This window comes from Andrena cerasifolii, chromosome 4 (assembly GCF_050908995.1).
Source record: "Andrena cerasifolii isolate SP2316 chromosome 4, iyAndCera1_principal, whole genome shotgun sequence".
Classification (NCBI taxonomy): Eukaryota; Metazoa; Arthropoda; class Insecta; order Hymenoptera; family Andrenidae; genus Andrena; species Andrena cerasifolii.
This window is the reverse complement of record NC_135121.1, coordinates 1,205,523-1,219,990: the sequence shown is the minus strand read 5'-3', so window position 1 is coordinate 1,219,990 and position 14,468 is coordinate 1,205,523. Positions and strand designations below refer to the sequence as shown.

The 14,468-nt window shown below is 39.8% G+C and overlaps 1 protein-coding gene across 8 annotated transcripts in view; it reads right to left on the bottom strand.

Moving 5' to 3' along the window:
* The window catches only part of Machr-a (muscarinic Acetylcholine Receptor, A-type), a 200,745-nt gene that overhangs the window by 147,566 nt on the left and 38,711 nt on the right, over positions 1–14,468 (bottom strand). For 7 of the 8 annotated variants that reach the window (XM_076810385.1, XM_076810388.1, XM_076810386.1 and 4 more), the window contains one exon: positions 4,171–4,436. The exons of the other annotated variant lie outside the window; for it this stretch is intronic. The gene's annotated coding sequence lies outside the window, so the exon portion shown is untranslated. The remainder of the gene's footprint in view (positions 1–4,170; positions 4,437–14,468) is intronic. 8 annotated transcript variants of the gene reach the window in all.

The following is a 14,468-nucleotide window of genomic DNA, read 5'->3' as shown; positions in this document are numbered from 1 at the left end:
GCTTGGAAAGAAACGAACGGTCCGCTCGACCTTCATTCGGACCGTTCGTTTCTTTCCAAGCCACCCGGTTTCTTAGGGCCCGCCCGCTTACTTTCCAAGCCGCCCGGTTTCTTTCGGGCCGCTTGGAAAAATTCAATCCGCTCGGTTCCATCCAATCCGCCCGGTTTCTTTCGGGCCGCTTGGAAAAAATCAATCCGCTCGGTTCCATCCAATCCGCCCGGTTTCTTTCGGGCCGCTTGAAAAAAATTCAAGTACTTGGTTCTGTCCGAGCCGCTCGGTTCTTTCGGGTGCCCGGCTCGGCTTGGAAACCGAGTCCCGGATTGGTTCGGATTTCAAGCTACCCGAATATTCAAGTACTCGTACAGCTCTATTGAGGGGCACACGCTTACGATGCACGCATATTTAGGTGAAATTCAGTCAATTTTCTCGAAAACGAAGTCTTTACCGCAATTTCGTCACTCTTGATTTTCCTCTAAGTTTTGCCTGTATAATTATCCCCTAAAGCAGGGGTGCACAGGACCCCCAATTCCGGGCGCGAGCGCACATTCGAGCTCGAGCTGAGCTCGAGCTTGAGCTCCGAGCTCGTTCAAGAACAAGCGAGTCCGCCAACGGAGTGGGGAGCGGTTGGAGTAGTTGGAGCGGAGCGTCACAGGCTGCCGCAGGGGTTTCCAGAGTTTGACGCTCCGAAAGTAAGGCACACTTGGGGAATTTTTAAAAGAAATGTATTGAGTATTATAATTCCAATCTCTGTACTCAAGGTTTCAAATTGAAGAAAAATGAATCCACGATTAATAAATATTAACAAATTATACATAGAAATATATGTATATTCACGTATGGATCTAATATTGGACCAACTTTATAAGTGTCCGAATACTTTTGTGGCCCACTGTATATGTATATATCACATATATGTTATTAGATATCTTCAAATGCAAATACTCAAATTTACGTATGCGAATTTATTAAAATTAACTTTCTGAATATAATATAAAATTCTGTACGTTTTCGTTTGGTCTTGTATATCTATCGCGAGTATGCTTGTAGTTGTAACAGGCATACTGCCTTTGCAGTCATAGAGTTCCCCACCACGAGACATTATACCGAGGAGTAGGGATGAGCATACCACGGTCCAGCTCGAGGGCTCACCGACTGCCCTAGGGCAGACTTAGTGTGCACCCCTGCCCTAAAGTATTGACCATAGGTAGAGGAACACCCTGTGTATAAGGGAACTCAGAATTTTTCAAAGTTGACATTTCGAATTCGGCTGAAAAGCGCGTGTTACTGCTTTGAGAAATTAATGTCCCAGTGAAGACCTTCACGTACACGAAGTATAAAAATTTTCGAAAATTGCCAAACCCGAAGGTTCCCTTGTGAGATCGTTAGTACCGTTTAAGCGATGCTGAAAATATAATACAAAATTATTACAAACTTTTGAACCAGTAGAAAGCGGAGAAGAATTCTTTTCATATCTACACAAGTTTATGTAGGTATTCTGCATTTCTAATCAGATCTTTGCAAGCGTGACGTTAATAAATTCCTTGTGTTTTTCCGATGAAATTGGCCCAAAAACGACACATGCGAACCACATTTGAGGAAATTACGTGAAAAATTGATTTTCAATGTACAAGTAGTTTCTTTTAACCGGGAAAACATAAGGAATCAATTGGTAACACTTTCGTGAAAATCCGAGGAGAAATGCGGAACTTGATATTATCACTTCTTAATGGCTAACTTTATCTTCATTTTATCCCGTCCCCTATTCTTGAGAGCCGAGTGCTCGGGCGAGAATGTTCTCACACAAAAAATGGTAGCGGGTATGATTTTGCATCAACCTAACCGGGTTAAATTTATCTAGTTAACCGGACACAACTGTATTTTGATTTCGATATGGCTTAATCAATATAATAGTGATGGTGGCTGGACAACTTTTGCTTTGTCGGTTGCCAAGGAATATTGCACTACATGTGCCGTCTTGATGGTAAAGGTTACCCACAATGATACCCAGACGGATGATTAAATTGTAATTGTATATTTCATATAAATTCAGTGTGTGAAGTACAACTGACTGACTCCAACCAATGTTAGATGCTTTCTGGTAAAGATTTAATTTCTTGGCACTCTCTTAGCCCCTCCTCCAGAGCGTCCTAAACACAGCTCCTCTGATAGGGGTGCCAGACAGTGCCCCAATTGTAGAGTCGCTCAGTCGAAAGCAGTGTTGCCGGAAGAACCCCCCACGCGTGACATCACATAACATATATACTAATAAACGACACACACTAAACGACTTGTGCCCGTCAATCACGCCATGCGATGTCACCGCATTACCAACACAAATATACCGTTACTAGTTGTTTAGCCTGTCTTCGCCAGGCATTACTATCCTATACATATAATAAGGCGCCTAAAGTAAGCACCATTTTTGTTGGAAAACACCAACTTTCCTTGCGAAATATGAAATTTTATAAATTTTGGTACCAGACGGGTACCTGTGTGCAGGGCACCCTTAACCAGCGGACTAAATGGCCCAGGAGCGCCAGTAATTTAAAGGCGGTTAAGAATGAAGAATGTTGAAACGCTTTTTTTCAATTTTTTTTATGAAAGGAGAGACAGACAACCGTTAAATCTGTACGATGTGCCGCTTTGCACCGTTTGGAAAGAAACTGTAATCTGTACGATGTATAGAGTTTGGTACGTGAAAGGTTAGGGCGCTAAAACTTTTTAGCCCAGGGCGCTCAAATTTGTTAAAACAGCCCTGCCTGTCTAATTGGTCACCTGACGGGAATTTCGAGCGGCCTAAGTCACACACGTGCCTGGCGGCATTTGGCCCCCTCCCTCCCAGAAACGAAATCCCTATTTTCCAACTTTCGGGTACTTTTCTGGTATCTACAGCAAGTAGTTAGCAGTCACCTGTCTCGTCTTGGATCATGTCATGTTCTTTGCGAAGAAGGGAAAAGAAACTTATCAAAACCTAGTGTTCAGCAATGCTTAAAACCCTAACGGTCCGTAAGATAAACATAATACCTATTTTAGGCCACAGCTATCTAATCCATTTTTAAATTTTCTAGGTATGGGAATTTTTACGACATCTTTGGGTGCCCAGGAAACTTCATGCTGAACTTGAACCTTTTACGTCAGGGTTAACTAACTGGTGGCCCGCGAGCCACCAGGGGCATATCCGCTTTGCTGCTACGCTGAACGACCCCTTCTATACCTAGCAGACTCTGACGATCGCAGTCAAAAAGAGAAGGAAAGAAGGAGGAATTCGACTGCGATTGGTAGAATCTGGTAGATATATGGAGATGGTCGTTCAGCATGGTAGCATGGCGGAGGTACCCCCAGTTAGTTAACCCTGTTTTAGATCATCGAGAAGTAAGAAAAAAAGTCTCTGTACTGATTTTGCTAACAAATGATCAGATACCTTAAGCGTCTTGTTATTGTTGTAGGTGTTTCCCTCCTACTATGCCTAGGGGGTTCTCCTGCCAACCGTGGTCGGGATTTGTAGACCTCCTTAGGTTCTAGAACACGGGCCCGGACCCTTTGCTGAGGTTAGCAACATAACAGTTCCGCGGCTGGTTATTACCCGGGTCTCAGAGCCTTAAGGTATGAATAAACTGGGCACAATCGCGCGGCAACATGTATCCAGGGAGTCGCCGAGAGCTCCGCGAGGTACCTACTTGTATTCAGCGACTTGTATCCGGCGATTTGTATTCAGCTTCCCTTTGAGATTAAGGCGTTAGTATCCAGCGATTTGGCAATATCTCTATGGGATACAGCGACTCAACGCCGAACGGCATTGGTCATAAGTTGCCGGATAGAAATCGCTGGATACAAATCGCCGGATACAAGTTGGTGGATACAAGAAAGTATCCTGCGGAGCTCCTGGCGATTCCCTGGATACATGTTGCCGGGCGATTGTTGCCCAGTTTATACGTGCCTTACGGAGGTTTACGATTCCCGACTAAGCGACTCTGCCCTATTGTGTGAGAGTGGGCCCAACTTCCGAGACGGTCGCCGGGTCTGAAAAATGTCACGGCTCGGTTTATATAGATAGAGCTCCCTTCGAACCGTGACAAATACCCAACAGGTGCTCCCAAACAAATACCAAAACCGAAACAATACCGATTTTACACACTTATATAACACAAAATTCAATATTGTCTTACTCACTTCTTACAGATGTGTATCTTCTGCCATTGATAACCGATTAAGGATGACATGTTATATTTCCAGTTATATATCCTATGAATTGTATTTCAGAGGTGTATAGTTTCGAGAATCAATCAAAGCTCCGTCATGACTCTCCGAAACATTGATGCTCGTCATCGTGATGGCGGCTGTAACTTTTTCTTTCACCAACGCGACTTGACTTGTAATTGTACTCTTATAGTCGATGATACTCGTTTTCCTGGTACTCAGAACGTCATAAGAAATTTCTGTGCATAAAAACATATGTACGTTTTATTAGAGTATTAAAATCATTATGCAGTAGGATTTATACAAAAACCGACTTTTGGAAAAACCGGATTTTGAATTATACTATTCTAAAAAAAAAACGTGTAAACTGGTTTTCGAATTTACATAAAATATGTTATTAAAATAGAAAATACATATGTAACCGTATTTTAAAATTTTTTAGCTTTTTTTAATATTTATGAAATTACAAAATATAACAAAATAAAATATACTCTAACTATGCAAAACCAAATAAATAAATAACAAATTAAAATATCTAAAATCCGTACAAATCCGCACAATTTTTTAGTTCACTTAGTATTTATAGATCTACAAAAATATAACGCAATAAAATACACTACATATAAAACCTAATAAAAAAACTAAAAAAAACTTAAATCCGTACAAAATATAAATTATAAATGTTTATTTCATTTAGTATTTTTTCCGAAAATATGAACTCATGAAGATTAGTTTTACAGTAAACTGTTACCTACTACAATATGCTTATGTCCGAGGCGATTTCAAGTCAAAATGTTAAAGTTTTTAATTAAATAACAATTAATTCATTTTTACATATTATATCGAGTATATAAAACCGATTTTTTTAAATTAAAAAACCAGTTTTCGAATTTTACAAATTTATAAAAAAACGGGTTTTAAACCCAGTTGTTAAAAACCGACAAACCCTAGTATCCATAGCGAAATGCACATTCCTGCACATTCATATAAATACAGAGTACCTAATTTTAATGTTCCCGCAAGAAAACATAAAAACAACGTTTACTTGTTATTCAAACCGACATGACGGACAACACTAAGTAAGTCTGTAGGGTGATGTGTGACCAAAGAAATTATTACGATTGAATACAGCGTTGTCCCGTTATGATTACGGGGACGGGTAGGGTAGGGTGGGGTTAAAAGTCCCGTTTCTCATATAAACCTATGTAAAAGTTAGTAATAACAATCTAGAGATATCTGGTGTTATTTTGTATAAACTATAACTATTATGCTTTACGATCAGAAAATTCGTTTGTTGATAGTGTTATTTTCTGTTGAGTTATACCACAAAATGTTTGTCAATGCAAAATGGATTTTTTGCCCCACGCACGGAGCAAAAAGTCCCTAATGTCTTTTCGTGTAATATTAAACTAAATAAGTAAAAAACTCTTTTCAAATCAACAAATATTTATTAAACCAATTATTTTTGGTATACAATATTGAAAGGAAAGCATGACTTCTTTAACAAAAAATAAAAATATAAGTTAAAGGCTCACTTTGAACTAAAAACTAAAAAAAAATCGCTCAACTAAAACAAAAGCACTATTTAAAGACTTTGGGATCATTTATTTATACTTTGGCCATCTTATTATGAAAACAAATAATAAAATATATGTTTTCAATCTGAGGGACATTTTACCCCAATGGTACCTCTATAGTGTCTGCGATATATACGTTAGAAAATATTATCATTCAGCAATAAACAATATCATGCACACATTACTAAAGGAACATACAATTTTAACGTACTTCGCTGATACAATTTTAAACTGTGGTTTACTTCGTATAAAACAATAAAGACGACGTGTTTCTTTTGGTTTTCATTACGTAAAATAACGAAGGCGTCGTATAATTCACACGAAAGTCCGGGAGCGATTGGCGACTCTTTGGTCACCTCCGTTTCTTTTCGCCTTTTACATAGTATACTGCGAAACTCAATACATTGTTTAGGAATAGAGATTTTGAATTCAGGACATTTTACCCGCCGGACTTTTAGCCCCACCCTACCCTAACCATAATGGGATCCACCTTACGGGAACCTCCTTATGTGTGGAACCGGGTATCCGGGTAGCCATTTCTGTTTCCTTTAACAATTTTTTATGTTATAAAAATATCGCAAAACCACTCTGGATCTCCATTCTTTGGACACGTTTACGTCGATTTCCGTTTTGAAAATAAAAATGTATGCATAAAATTTTAAATAGTAAAGCTTCAAATGTAGGGTAAGTCCGGTATAGATCGATCACCGGGAGAGTCAGGCTAGTGTTGATAGTTTGAGCCTGATGCAAGATAGGGCACTGTCTCTCACTAACACGAAACAAATTAATGCGCTTTTTGTTTATCTCACATTGACCATTGTCACAAATCCATATTTTAAATATAAGATAGAGTTAAGACTTTATGCGAGGCTGAAAGTTTTTAGACCAAGTTACAGTGTTGGTGATATTTGAAAATCAGGTAAGTTTATTTACACTCTTCCGATATTGGGGGATATAATACGCATAAAACTACAGTGTAACACCAAGAATACGTATGTATTAGTTTTTAATTTTTTTTTATAAGGCGATGGATCACTCCTTTGATTATGGGATAGTCTGACCACGTTAATGCGGGACAGTCCGACCACGTTAATGCGGGACAGCCCGACCACGTTAATACGGGACAATCCGACCACATTAGTTAAATATACAGTGTAACTATCTCGAAAAATATGAATGATACGAAAAATTGTTTCAGACCAAAGTTGTAGGATGTTGAGGGGAGCATAACATGTTCGTATTTTTTATTTCTTATTCTTGTAACTGACATCGAAACGTTTTCTACACACTAACTTCATGTGTCCTGTTTACTGTATTCAATAATATTGTTACAGATTAAGAAATGCCTAAAGGCTGGAACAGACACGTCGGGTAATTTAGTCGAGTAGCGAATAATTTAGTAATTTACCATTGTTTTACTAAACTACTTGACTAAATTTTAGTGTTCACGCACGAAAAGTTACTAAATTATTCGCTACTCGACTAAATTACTCGACGAGTCTGAATCAGCCTTAAGATTTATAACAGAAAAAGTGATAGGAGGGCTAAATGGTATGGCAACTGTTTAAAAATAGCAATAGAATGTGTTGAAATTGGTAGAATGGGTGTAAATGCAGCCGCTCGAAATTTTGGAATTCTTAAATCAACCCTAACATTTCACCAATTCCAAAAATAAGTATGACAGTAGTTCTGAGAAAACGCAGTACGCAGCTTGCAACCATTCTGAGTAATTCAGAACACATTGGGGCACAGAAGGGCAAAAGAAATGTAAAGAAACACACGAACTCTTCAATTCCTAAGAAGAAACGCAAAAAACAGTTAAAAGAATCTTCACATTCAAGGACCGACAGTCCCATTCTTCAAGAGAGTGATATGTCGTTAGAAGAGTGAGACGAAAACGAATGTGTGAGATGCGGAGAAAATTATTTTGAAACCTCGAAAAGCAACGATTGGGTTAAATGTACGCGCTGCAGCCGTTGGTTTCACGATAGATGCTCCAAGTACGAGAATTTTTGCGATTTATGTGGAAAACTAAAGAAGAAAGTAAAATATCAATTAATTTACTCGTGTATTATACCTACTTGTTATAAGCTACACTTTTTGTTATTTTTCAAGGTCGATCTCACCCGTAGTGGGTGGACGGTCTAACCTGGACATGCGGGTGAGACCGACCAGTTGCAGTGCCAATGTTTTTGGTTGAAAATGAAAATATACATTTGAAATTATCGCACACTATAATTTATACATACCCTAAATTGCTTGGGCTTTGCTTTAATTTGCACAAAGCGACAAGAATGTAAAAAACAACGATGCTACAATTTCTTTTCCAAAAAGTGGTCGAATTCTCCCGGACTTACAATATATATATACGCTTGTTGGACAACTGGGGTACCCGGGTACCCATATAAGACAGGCTTGGAGTTAGCTGAATTATGAACAGAAGTTTTATTCAGAAATTGTACAGAACACAAAATTCTTAATTAATTATTATTTGTGAATATAAATAAAAATATTCTGATCGACGTCAGGCACTTCATCATTCAATGACTCTGTTTGTGATTGCGGTAGCCAGACTTCATCCTCATCGTGTATTATCAGAAGAATTTTCTTCTCCAAATAATGCAGTTACATACATATCTTTCTCACGGGAATACTACACGATGCAGAATAGAACTCCCGAGAAAATGTTGCCAAAATGCACATCGTATTCGTACAAAGAACTGATTCAAATTGATTCGATTCTTCGTTTTGTTCTCTAGTTAGTTTCGTAGATGCGTAGGTATACTTGTTTATACATAGGTATATACAAGATACGGTTCCTTACATCACTGAACCAGAAACAATGATCTTTGTATGGAGTCAAGAACAGCACGCATACACGCGAATGACACGGACGAGTGACTTTAGCATCGAATTATGTTGTACACTCCTCGCGTTGGTTGGGGGATCGCCTCTGGATGCCGGGGGAGTAGGGGCAAGTTCACCTGGTCATAACTCCGGCAAAACTAGTCGTATCGATATCTTGAAACTATCGTTTGAAAGAGTTGGAATCTTTACTATCAGCTGCTTTTTCAAAGTTTAGCTATATGGCTTTTCAGCATAGATATAGCGATATAAAGAGCACTTTGTCAATTTTAAAAAAAATTCTTCACCTTTGCGATATTCCACGGGGAGAATGATTTTTTTTACAGAGATTCGATTTACACCAGTCGGAAGCGACCACATTCCTGTGTAAAAACAGAGGAATTAATTTCTTGTGCGATATTTTGTGGCCGAGTTACTATTCACCTTTGAAGCAAAAATCGTTTTTTGACTTCAGTTGTTTCTAGCAAGCGAAGGAATCATCGTAGAACGTTCATAGAAAAAGCAATAGAAAGATCAATCTTTGCACTTTAAGACGTATCGTTTGCTTTTTCGAATCGGTTAACATTTCGGTGTACCATGTTCTTTCGAAAATATGCTAGAAAATATGCCGAAATTATGCTTGCATAAATTCTTTTTTTTTCTTCAACTCGCTGTATCTCCGCGAGGGATAACCGCAACATCATGATCTTAAGCTCTTTTTAAAGTGGAAAGTCTGCCCATTCTGTTGAAATCCACCGGAACCCGCTGTGATAATTTTTTACCTGTAGCCTGTATGTTTGAAGACATACCCCTGTTTTTCCAGTTTCTGGGGGTGGCCCCTTGATTGATGCAAGGGGTAGTTTCGAGTAATTTTTCCGCTCAAATCGTTTAAAACAGCACTTGGTATATTATAGGAATGGAAAACTAAGTGTTTCGCAGGAGTACGAAAGTAAAATTGCCACTGTATAAGTATGAGATCTATCGCAACAGGACGCATGGGGTACCCGGGTGCCCGGTTGCCCAACAACTGTGAAATTTTTGGTTGCGCACATAAGGGTTAAGGGGGTATGACCGTTCGAAAGTGTCAAAAATCGGATTCTTTTATATATATTTTCATAGATTGATGTTTTAGAAATATTATAAATCAAGTCCAATGTAAAAATTCGGAAAATTGACAAATTATAGGCATTTGGATGGAAAAACCCACGTAGCACGGCGCGGCGCGACGCGGTGCTGCAGCTCGACCAATCGCAGCGGAACTTCATTTTTCATTACGGTGGCGCTAAAAACTCGCGCTGCATTCAACCAATTCACTTCCAATTTTGCGCACAGGATCGTAATAAGATTCCACATCGACACACGACGCCTTTTTTATTCCGATTCCTCGTTTATTATTTATAAAGAAAAAAGTGGACTTTTAGAAAAATCTGACTTTTCTCTTAGAAAAATCTGACTTTATCGTTGATATCATCATTTCTTTATTTTTCAAATTTTTCACAATCGGCACGATGAGTCGTTAGCTATTAACATACATTATCAAAAAATTACTGTTTTCGATTTCAGACACGACATACAGCTTTTTTCAGGGCCACCGCGCAGACGTCTAAAATCGAGAGAGTTTTGGATATGTATTCATAACTTTCGAAAAACAATAGTTTTTTAACTGAAACTTTTTTTAACTAGTTTATAATACTATGTAAACATAGCATAAATACGGAATACTTTCATCCAGCTGTTGACTTGTAAAAGAAATCACAAAATGTACACATTTTTTTAAGAAAGCATTTTCTCGCTACAGTTATCTCCGGTTAACTCGATACATTCACCTCGGTTAGATTGATATGAAATCATCCCCACTACCATTTTTGCCTGTGAAACTTCCCGACCGAGCATCCAGTTCTCTAGAATAAGGAACGGAAAGAAAAAAAATATAACGCTATCCATGAAGGGAAAAATATCAAGTTCCACATTTCGCCTTGAATCTTCACGAAAGTAGTACCAATTGATTCCTTGTGTTTTTCCCAATTAAAAAACACCCACTAACATGTAAATCGGACTATAATTAACGAAATTATATAAAAAAAAGACTTTATAGAAATTAAAGCTAACTTCTTTAAAAATAGTCCGATTTGCACGGTATTTTGTGTCTTTTGATTAGGAGAATACCAGGAATCCATTGCTATCACTTTCATATCGATGCAATAAAAAATAATGTATTTTATTTTGTGAATTCAATGCCCAAGCATCCTTAGACACACGTGCTATTCGGCGGTGTCGCGTCTGCGCTCGGCGAAGACCAAAAAATACTGCGACCCGCCTAGCGTCGATCGGGCATTTAATTCACAAAATAAAATTCTTTATTTTGCATTGTTTGGATGCGGAAGTTACATCGATGGATTACTAACAGTATCCCGCTCGTAAAGGTACGTGTCCACTTGAGAAAACTTGCGCAAGTTACTCTCGATAGTTACTCTCAAATTATGTGTCCACTTGAGAGCAATTTCGAAAAATTTTACTCTCAAGTAGGCGATAGAAAAGTCGCCGAGAGCTTACTATCCGACAGAACACTCAGAACCGTGTCCACTAGAAATTGGTCTGCGCGTACTCTGCAGTTTCTCTCAGTTTCTTGTAAGCTACGCACGAAGTGAGACCGTGATTATGGATGTGCAAAAACTTAGTGCTTTGATTATTGCTTATAATATTTTAAAAAAGAGAAAGAAGCAACGTAGAAAGAGAAATTTCTTAGTGGATGAAATGAAATAGTTATATATTTTGAGTTGGTTACAATAAATGGCGTACATAAAATGTGTCTCGTCACTTAGCTCGACGCAGACTGCCTCGGCCGCGCAGTGCGCAGTTCTCTCGGATAACCGCCTAACAACACTTCTCTGGTAACGCCGTGTCTACCGCGACGCGAGCCTACTACAGTATTGTCTCGTTAGCGACTCGCTGGTCGGGACCGGCGTTGAGTCGGTATCGTGAACAGAACCCTAATTCCGAGTGTTCGTTTCTCGCTTCTTTCTGGCCGGAGGGAGGAGCGAGATGGAACACTGCGTGCGCGGCGAGCGTGCGCGATGGTCGCAAGCGCAAAGGACAGAATGTCAGGCGTCCGAAAGACGGAGCGAGACAAAACATCAACGCGTCGTCGGTCTCGTACCGTCCTCGCTCGCTCTCGTTCCATCTCGCTCCAGCTTTCGCCGGGCAAGAGTGAGACAAAAGTGGTGGGGATAGCGAAGAGTCGGTATCGTGTACACAAAATCAAGTCGCTAACGAGGAAATACTGTACATAACCCAGAAGACCTACTCTCGCGACAGCACTCGCAGAATACAAACCTGGTTCGTATTTCGGAAGCAACTGTCGGATAGTAATATTATTATGTATCCACTCGAGAGCAAGTTGCAACGCGTCCGCTGTCTGAGAGTTGAACGTTGCTCTCCGACAGTTACTCTCGGACGTAGTGTCCAGTTGCGAGAAATACTCTCGAAAGTAGCCTCTCACGTGAGTTTTACTCTCAAGTGGACACGTACCTTAAGACACCACATTCCATGTAAACCGGACTGTTTTTGTCGAAGTCGGCTTTAAATTCTGTGAATTAATTTCACATGATATTTGGTGTCTTTTAATCGGGAAAACACGTGGAATCGATTGGTGTCACTTTCGTGAAGATCCAATAAGAAATTTGGAACTTGACATTTTCCCTTCTTAATGGCTAGCACACCCTTTGTTTCTTGCCGTCCCCTATTTTTCAGCTCAGAAACCCCCGACGCAACAATATGTATAAATTTTAAGTAAATAAAATTTAAAATTTCAATGAAAAAATACCGGCCCTTTAAAGGTTAAGAGGCCGCATTGTCCCCAGAGCGGCGTGCTTACAACGGGACACCACTGTATTTCTGCCCGAAGGCAAAGGTGCGTTCACAATTGAATGCACATGCATATTTCTACCGCGTGTTTCCACGGAATACGCTGGTTTCCGGGATTCACTACAAAACCCCGGTTATTCGCAATGGGCGAGCGCGTCGCCGCGTGTTTTAGCTCGTAACCGCCGCGGTTCAAGCGCGGTCACCCTCAATCGTCTCCGCGACCGTGCTTGGGTCTTTCAGCATCTTTGAAATCAGTTTAACCGTTAACACGCTCTAAAGAAGTTGCAAATTTTCTATCTCTTGTGTTCAGGACACCTTATCGCTTTAGTTATTATACGGGATCTTGGATCTCACCTTCCGACCGTGTATAATATTTGTATACCTGTTTTGTCAATTCATGTTTCGTCAATCGTGGTTTTAATTAATAAATTGTTTGGATAAATTATAATAAAGTGTTTTGGATATCATGTCGTTTCTTTTCTTTGTGCACGTGCTCCGAAAAGTTTGCTTGTAATTCACTTCGGCTTACGCTGAAACACCGCGCGAGCGATATAGCTAGATCAACGTTGCCCTGATGGGCGGTTCGAGAGCATGAGCATCCATCGCGTTTTCCAAGTTCGCGTGGAAGGTGGTGCTCGACACCAATGAAGTTGCGAGCATGTAACGGATGGGAAAAACTCTAGTAGTGTGCGTGTAGGCTCGTACCCGTAGGCTTATATAACTGGGACTCTTGGAGCCCCAGTGTTCTACATTTTAGGAATTGTGAAAATAAACAGGAATTGACTAATGATTAAAGAATAATATTATATAATTGGACGGAATAGATTTGAACAGTCCCATTTACACCTCTGATTAACAAAAAGTTTCTTATTAAACGATTTTTCTTCAGCTTCAATCCTCTGTTTATTTGTTTGTTTGTATGTATGTTTGTTTAGTTCAAATCTAGAAACTCATTTTTAACCCACTTCCATCTATCCAGTAGACTTGAAACTTTGCAGGCATACGTAGTTTGGATGACAATACAAAATTATGAAGAAAAAGAAACCCCCCAGGGGTTTAAAAAATTACCCAGTCATCAATAAATATATCCCATAACCACAAATCCAAACGACTTGAAATCAGCCTATAACCACAAATCAAATCAATTTAATCGACATGAAATCAGCATGTAACCCATCCGTTACATGCCCGCAACTTCATTGGCTTCGAACGCCCTCTTCCACGCGAGCTTTGGGAAACGCGATGGATGCTCGTGCTCTCGGACCGCCCATCGGGGCAACGCTGGGCTAGATAAAAGTTGACAGTCTTATTGTTTCTCCTGTGCTCGACTCACGTTGCATGCCCATGTGAAAAACGCTTTGCTGTTTTTTCTGCGCTGGCCACGGACAACTGGAGAGGGGGGGGGGTGGGTCAGGTTGTAGCGATGAAATCAAATTGGATAGCTGGTAACCAAGCATATTCCAGGACTTCTTTCTCTCCGAACACTCTTTTCGACTTCGCTTAAGGCTGCCGTCTCACTGAGCGTTAAGGTGTATGCGTACGCTCACACAAGCTAGGTTAAGCGTAGTACGTATACGTGTGTAATAAACATACCGTATATTTCAACTTTCGTCCTGGAATCGGCAAAAAGAAAATGTTTGCGGGTATACTTGCCTGCAACAAACGGATGTCTAGGGTGGTCTGGTGCGTTTGAACTCTAATAAGCACCGTACGTTGAAATAATAATGAATTTATGAATCGTGTACTGAGGACAGCTCGAAAACTGAAAGAATGGGGCTTCAAGGCTTCTCCATCAAAGATGTTGATGGTACATTCCAGCCACGTAGTACCAGTATTGGTTCAAATCCACGCTAGCCGATACATATAGGAAATACATATTTGCCGATACGTATTAGGAGTCGTATCGCGCAGTTGCCCCATTTTCCCTATTACAATTTTGTCGTCAGGGATAATATCTAGATAAACTCGAATAAAAGATACTTTATG